General features: G+C 47.6%; 1 long non-coding RNA gene across 1 annotated transcript; it reads right to left on the bottom strand.

Moving 5' to 3' along the window:
• Nucleotides 1-4,264: 4,264 nt before the first annotated feature.
• Nucleotides 4,265-7,064, bottom strand: LOC120915444. The gene is made up of 2 exons (XR_005743880.1): nucleotides 5,219-7,064; nucleotides 4,265-4,748 (listed from the first exon to the last, which is right to left on the bottom strand). It is a non-coding gene; the product is annotated as an uncharacterized LOC120915444 (long non-coding RNA).
• Between the last annotated feature and the right edge of the window lie 1,173 nt (nucleotides 7,065-8,237).

The raw sequence follows: 8,237 nt of genomic DNA, 5'->3' as shown, positions 1-8,237 counted from the left end.
AGAGAGAGGGGCTGCAATAGAGAGAACGAGAGGGGCTGCAATAGAGAGAACGAGAGGGGCTGCAATAGAGAGAACGAGAGGGGCTGCAATAGAGAGAGAGAGAGAGGGGCTGCAATAGAGAGAGAGAGAGATAGAGGGGCTGCAATAGTGAGAGAGAGAGAGGGGCTGCAATAGTGAGAGAGAGAGAGGGGCTGCAATAGTGAGAGAGAGAGGGGCTGCAATAGAGAGAACGAGAGGGGCTGCAATAGAGAGAACGAGAGGGGCTGCAATAGAGAGAACGAGAGGGGCTGCAATAGAGAGAGAGAGAGAGAGAGGGGCTGCAATAGAGAGAGATAGAGGGGCTGCAATAGTGAGAGAGAGAGAGGGGCTGCAATAGTGAGAGAGAGAGAGGGGCTGCAATAGTGAGAGAGAGAGGGGCTGCAATAGTGAGAGGAGCAGCAATAGAAAGAGAGAGGGGCTGCAATGGTTGGAGGGAGAGAGGAACTGCAATAGAGAGAGAGAAAGAGGCTGCAATGGTGGGAGAGAGAGAGGGGCTGCAATGGTGGGAGATAGGAGCTGCAATAGAGAGAGAGAGAGAGAGAGAGAGAGAGAGAGAGAGAGGGCTGCAATGGTGTGAGAGAGAAAGGGGCTGCAATGATGAGAGATAGAGGGGCTGCAGTGGTGAGAGAGGGGCTGCAGTGGTGAGACAGAGAAAGGGGCTGCAATAGAGAGAGAGACTGCAATAGTGAGAGACAGGAGCTGCAGTAGAGAGAGAGGGGGCTGCAATAGAGAGAGAGAGGGGCTGCAATGGTGAGAGATAGAAGTGCTGCTATAGTGTGTGAGAGAGAGGGGGCTTTAATGGTGGGAGAGAGGGGGGCTGCATTGGTGGGCGAGAGAGAGGGGGGCTGCAATGGTGGGAGAGAGAGGGGCTACAATGGAGGGAGAGAGGGGGGGCTGCAATGGTGGGAGGGAGAGAGAGGGGGGCTGCAATGGTGGGAGAGAGGGGGGCTGCAATGGTGGGAGAGAGGGGGGGCTGAAATGGTGGGAGAGAGAGGGGGGGCTGAAATGGTGGGAGGGAGAGAGGGGGCTGAAATGGTGGGAGGGAGAGAAGGGGGCTGAAATGGTGGGAGGGAGAGAGGGGGACTGCAATGGTGGGGGGAGAGAGAGGGGGGGCTGCAATGGTGGGGGGAGAGAGAGGGGGGGCTGCAATGGTGGGGGGAGAGAGAGGGGGGGCTACAATGGTGGGGGGGAGAGAGAGAGGGGCTGCAATGGTGGGGGAGAGAGGGGGGGCTGCAATGGTGGGGGAGAGAGGGGGCTGCAATGGTGGGGGGGGGAGGGGGGCTGCAATGGTGAGGGGAGAGAGAGGGGGAGCTGCAATGGTGGGGGGGAGAGAGAGAGGGGGGCTGCAATGGTGGGGGGGGAGAGAGGGGCTGCAATGGTGGGGGAGAGAGAGGTGAGCTGCAATGGTGGGGGAGAGAGGGGGCTGCAATGGTGGGGGGAGAGAGAGAGAGAGGGGGACTGCAATGGTGGGGGGAGAGAGAGAGAGGGGGGCTGAAATGGTGGGAGAGGGGGGCTGCAATGGTGGGGGAGAGGGGGGCTGCAATGGTGGGAGAGTGAGAGGGGGCTGCAATGGTGGGAGAGTGAGAGGGTGCTGCAATGGTGGGACGGAGAGAGGGGGGCTGTAATGGTGAGAGGGAGAGAGGGGGGCTGTAATGGTGAGAGGGAGAGAGGGGGGCTGTAATGGTGAGAGGGGGCCTGAAATGGTCGGGGGAGAGGGAGGGGGCTGCTGCAATGGTCGGGGGAGAGAGGGGGGCTGCAATGGTGGGAGGGAGAGAGGGGGGCTGTAATGGTGAGAGGGGGCCTGCAATGGTCGGGGGAGAGGGAGGGGGCTGCAATGGTGAGTTGAGAGAGGGGGCTGCAATGGTGAGGGGAGAGAGAGAGAGGGGGGCTGCAATGGTGGTGGGAGAGAGGGGGGCTGCAATGGTGGTGGGAGAGAGGGGGGCTGCAATGGTCAGGGGAGAGAGGGGGCTGCAATGGTGGGGGGAGAGAGGGGGGCTGCAATGGTGGTGGGAGAGAGGGGGGCTGCAATGGTGGTGGGAGAGAGGGGGGCTGCAATGGTCAGGGGAGAGAGGGGGCTGCAATGGTGGGGGGAGAGAGGGGGGCTGCAATGGTGGTGGGAGAGAGGGGGGCTGCAATGGTCAGGGGAGAGAGGGGGCTGCAATGGTGGGGGGAGAGAGGGGGGCTGCAATGGTGATGGGAGAGAGAAAGGGGGGGCTGCAATGGTCGGGGGAGAGAAGGGGGCTGCAATGGTCGGGGGAGATAAGGGGGCTGCAATGGTCGGGGGAGAGAAGGGGGCTGTAATGGTCAGGGGAGAGAGGGGGGCTGCAATGGTCGGGGGAGAGAGGGGGGCTGCAATGGTCGGGGGAGAGAGGGGGGCTGCAATGGTGGTGGGAGAGAGAGAGGGGGGGCTGCAATGGTCGGGGGAGAGAGGGGGCTGCAATGGTGGTGGGAGAGAGAGATTATACAGTTTACAATTTGCAGAAAAGGTAGGTGACAGAGAAAGGGGGGTGCACCATGCAACCCCCCCCCCCCTCTCTCTGCACCTACCTTTTCTGCAAATTGTAAACTGTATAATCTCTCTCTCACACCACCATTGCACGGTGCACTCCCTCCCCCCCCCCCTCCTCTCTCTGAGATTATTATACAGACAGTTTACAATTTCCAGAGGCAGCAAAGGTAGGTGACAGAGAGAGGAGGGGGGGGCCCGGGGGGTGCACCGTTATATGGTGAGAGAGAGATTCGAGACAGTCAGTATACAGGATGTGAAATCTATGTGTTCTTTACCTTGTGCTCCAGGGTGGCCGGGCGTTCACTTCTTCTCCTCTGCCTTCACATGTGACATGGGCGGTGCTGGCGCCGCACGGGAAGATGGAGCAAGATCTGACGTTCGGGTCTTCCTGCTCGGCTCCTCCCCTCCCTCGTCGACACGTGACATGATCGCTCCAGTCAGCGCGGGAAGGAAAGTGCAGCGGCGAGCATGGCGGCCGCAACCCGCCGGCGGCCGGCCCGCCGCTGCTTTTAACATACATCATTAATGTGTGAGGCATTAACATGACAGTGAGTAACACTGGAGAGGGCAGGCGTATAATTGAAAGTGCGGCCGCGGCCGCAATGGCGGCCGCCGCCGTGGCCCACAGGCAGCTGAGCTGACACATTTTTGATTGACAGCAGGCGGCCCTACCAGGAATTTTCCCGGTCTCCCGGTAGGCCAGTCCGGCCCTGCCCGGAAGCAGCGGTGAAAATACGGTATGTACGGGGATAACAAAAAAAACAGCCATATGTCATCATGTCAGCACACGTCTTTTCCGCAAGAGGCAGGCTGCGAGTAGGTCACATGATGTTCCGGATCTCTGCCTCTTGCGGAAAAGACGTGTGCTGACATGATGGGGCGACACCTAGAGGACGGAGGAAGCATGTCTGGTAAAAAGAGATACTAATGATTGCTTCAGATATGGTGTAATGCCATATGCGGTAGGAATATGTGACCCAGGGCTTCTCCATATTTTTTTTTTGTTACAATGTTTTTATTAAGTATTATCATTTTACATGAAATGAACATAAAGATTTACAATAAATCCATACAATAGATTTACAATAAATCCATACAATAGAGAATAATGCAAATAAGGTATAAGAGAAGATCCACATAGTCAATGTGTAAAACAAGTTTCTTATTCAATCAGAGTATATAATAGAATAAAAGAGAGTAAATACATTTTTATATATTTATGTATCCAGAGTAGTGTAATATAAATAGTGTATTAAAATGATCTAGTTTATTATGTGTGAATAACGATATCGTTATCGCTAGCCCTGTCTGAAGAAATCATTAGTATTAGGAAGCATGTCTGGTAAAAAGAGATAATGCTTCAGACGGGGCTGGCGATGACGATAATATGTTATGATTATCCACAGCATAGGCTAAAGCTCAGGAGACGGTGTAGCTTAGAGGGAGAAAGCCTGCCTAGCAAGCACTTGACCCCGGGTTCTAATCCCGGGTAGGTCCTATGATCCTGAGTTCTAATCCCGGGTAGGTCCTAGGGTGCAATGCCATATGCGGTAGGAATATCAAACCCATGGCTTCTCCATATATTTTTTTTTTTTTGTTACAATGTTTTTATTAAGTATTATCATTTTACATGAAATGAACATAAAGATTTACAATAAATCCATACAATAGAGAATAATGCAAATAAGGTATAAGAGAAGATCCACATAGTCAATGTGTAAAACAAGTTTCTTATTCAATCAGAGTATATAATAGAATAAATACATTTTTATATATTTATGTATCCAGAGTAGTGTAATATAAATAGAGTATTAAAATGATATAGTTTATTATGTGAGAATAACGAGGGGAGAACCGGGGTACATAAGGGAGTGGTAGTATATGTTTTACTGAGTTGAAAATAATAACGTGAATGTTCTTGAAAGGAATCTGTCCCAGGATAAGTCAAGGTAGAGGATTTAAAGAATTGTGGAATTCTGCAGGACCTGTAAAGTGGATCCAGCAAGCCCATTTTTTATGAAATTTCAGCCTGTGTCTCCTCGTCGTGTCCCCCGCTGTCATCCAGATGGAGCCAGGTTCAGTCTCGCTGTGTCTTCTGGATGCAGCCGATCAATCGGCGTGTGAGGGGTTAATGTAACTTGGCTTTTATTCAGCTGTCTTCTTCGGCAGTAGCTCTGCGCTCGATGTGTAAAACAAGTTTCTTATTCAATCAGAGTATATAATAGAATAAAAGAGAGTAAATACATTTTTATATATTTATGTGTCCAGAGTAGTGTAATATAAATAGAGTATTAAAATGATCTAGTTTATTATGTGAGAATAACGATATCGTTATCGCTAGCCCCGTCTGAAGAAATCATTAGTATTAGGAAGCATGTCTGGTAAAAAGCATAAGCGAAACCTTAGGAGATGGTGTAGCCTAGAGGTAGAGAGCCTGCGTAGCAAGCGCTTCCCCCCGGGTTCTAATCCCGGTAAAGTCCTGTTACCCCGTGTTCTAGTTCATGGGCTAGGTCTTGGTGTTACGCCATATGGAGCAGCAATGCTGCCATATGTAGCAGGAGTATCTAACCAAGGGCTTCTCCATAGATTTTTTTTTTTTTGTGTTACAATGTTTTTATTAAAGGGGGGTTCACCCCAAAAAATTTTTTTAACATTACATTCATTACATACCCGGAAGCAGCGGTGAAAATACGGTATGTACGGGGATAACAAAAAAAAAACAAAAACAGCCATATGTCATCATGTCAGCACACGTCTTTTCCGCAAGAGGCAGGCTGCGAGTAGGTCACATGATGTTCCGGATCTCTGCCTCTTGCGGAAAAGACGTGTGCTGACATGATGGGGCGACACCTAGAGGACGGAGGAAGCATGTCTGGTAAAAAGAGATACTAATGATTGCTTCAGATATGGTGTAATGCCATATGCGGTAGGAATATGTGACCCAGGGCTTCTCCATATTTTTTTTTTTTACAATGTTTTTATTAAGTATTATCATTTTACATGAAATGAACATAAAGATTTACAATAAATCCATACAATAGATTTACAATAAATCCATACAATAGAGAATAATGCAAATAAGGTATAAGAGAAGATCCACATAGTCAATGTGTAAAACAAGTTTCTTATTCAATCAGAGTATATAATAGAATAAAAGAGAGTAAATAAATTTTTATATATTTATGTATCCAGAGTAGTGTAATATAAATAGAGTATTAAAATGATCTAGTTTATTATGTGAGAATAACGATATCGTTATCGCTATCCCCGTCTGAAGAAATCATTAGTATTAGGAAGCATGTCTGGTAAAAAGAGATACTAATAATTGCTTCAGACGGGGCTAGCGATTACGATACTATGTTATGATTATCCAAAGCATGGCCTAAAGCTTAGAAGACGGTGTAGCTTAGAGGTAGAGAGCCTGCCTAGCAAGCGCTTGACCCCGGGTTCTAATCCCGGGTAGGTCCTATGATTTTTTTTTTTTGTTACAATGTTTTTATTAAGTATTATCATTTTACATGAAATGAACATAAAGATTTACAATAAATCCATACAATAGATTTACAATAAATCCATACAATAGAGAATAATGCAAATACGGTATAAGAGAAGATCCACATAGTCAATGTGTAAAACAAGTTTCTTATTCAATCAGAGTATATAATAGAATAAATACATTTTTATATATTTATGTATCCAGAGTAGTGTAATATAAATAGAGTATTAAAATGATATAGTTTATTATGTGAGAATAACGAGGGGAGAACCGGGGTACATAAGGGAGTGGTAGTATATGTTTTACTGAGTTGAAAATAATAACGTGAATGTTCTTGAAAGGAATCTGTCCCAGGATAAGTCAAGGTAGAGGATTTAAAGAATTGTGGAATTCTGCAGGACCTGTAAAGTGGATCCAGCAAGCCCATTTTTTATGAAATTTCAGCCTGTGTCTCCTCGTCGTGTCCCCCGCTGTCATCCAGATGGAGCCAGGTTCAGTCTCGCTGTGTCTTCTGGATGCAGCCGATCAATCGGCGTGTGAGGGGTTAATGTAACTTGGCTTTTATTCAGCTGTCTTCTTCGGCAGTAGCTCTGCGCTCGATGTGTAAAACAAGTTTCTTATTCAATCAGAGTATATAATAGAATAAAAGAGAGTAAATACATTTTTATATATTTATGTGTCCAGAGTAGTGTAATATAAATAGAGTATTAAAATGATCTAGTTTATTATGTGAGAATAACGATATCGTTATCGCTAGCCCCGTCTGAAGAAATCATTAGTATTAGGAAGCATGTCTGGTAAAAAGCATAGGCGAAACCTTAGGAGATGGTGTAGCCTAGAGGTAGAGAGCCTGCGTAGCAAGCGCTTCCCCCCGGGTTCTAATCCCGGTAAAGTCCTGTTACCCCGTGTTCTAGTTCATGGGCTAGGTCTTGGTGTTACGCCATATGGAGCAGCAATGCTGCCATATGTAGCAGGAGTATCTAACCAAGGGCTTCTCCATAGATTTTTTTTTTTTTTGTGTTACAATGTTTTTATTAAAGGGGGGTTCACCCCAAAAAAATTTTTTAACATTACATTCATTACATACCCGGAAGCAGGGCCGGACTGGGAATAAAAACCAGCCCTGGAAAAATGTCATACCAGCCCCATAGTTTTAAAAAATTTCGGACACTAGCGGGGGTTAAAAGTGCCCCACTGCCCCCCGAAAAGCACTGCAAAAAAGTTAGTAAAGCACCGCTAAAAATTGCATCGCTTTACCGCCGACGCCCCCAACGCCTCAATGTGAAAGCAGCCTAAGGTAAGGGGGGGGGGGGTTACTGATATAAGGGGGAAACTTTTATATCAGTGTCCCTTTACATTATTGTATTAACTCCCCCTTACATCAATGACCCCCCCCCCCTTAGGCTGGCCTTGCGGCGCTGTCACTGACCTCCTTTTAGGTGCACCTTGCAGGGATCAGTCAGGCGGCTCCAGCTTGGTGGCTCTGGTTTTCCTATAGTCTCCTTTCCACAGTCCACTCACCTCTGACTTCTCCCGTGACCCCCATCCCAGCGACACTCCCACTCTTGACTCCTCTCCAAACTCCCTCAGAGACTGCAGACTTCACATGATACAGGAGATGGTCAGAGACTGCAGACATGATACAAGAGATGGTCAGAGACTGCAGACATGATACAAGAGACCAATGCAGAGAGAACAGGCAAAAAAATATATATAAATGCACATTTTTTTACCTGAAAATTTTTTGTATTTATTATTATAATAAATACATTCACATTTTATTATTATTTACAGTATATTATTATTTTATTATAATACATAAGTTAACTCCATGAGAGAGGGGCTACAATGGCGAGAGAGAGAGAGAGAGAAAGGGGTTGCAATGGTGAGAGAGAAAGGGGCTGCAATAGTATGAGAGAGAGAGGGGCTGCAATAGAGAGAGAGAGAAGGGCTGCAATAGAGAGAGAGAGAGGGGCTGCAATAGAGAGAACGAGAGGGGCTGCAATAGAGAGAACGAGAGGGGCTGCAATAGAGAGAACGAGAGGGGCTGCAATAGAGAGAGAGAGAGAGGGCTGCAATAGAGAGAGAGAGAGATAGAGGGGCTGCAATAGTGAGAGAGAGAGAGGGGCTGCAATAGTGAGAGAGAGAGAGGGGCTGCAATAGTGAGAGAGAGAGGGGCTGCAATAGAGAGAA

The sequence above is a fragment of the Rana temporaria genome, chromosome 10 (genome assembly GCF_905171775.1).
Source record: "Rana temporaria chromosome 10, aRanTem1.1, whole genome shotgun sequence".
Lineage (NCBI taxonomy): Eukaryota > Metazoa > Chordata > Amphibia > Anura > Ranidae > Rana > Rana temporaria.
Note: the sequence above shows the minus strand (reverse complement) of the source record. Positions and strands in the feature narration are given on the sequence as shown.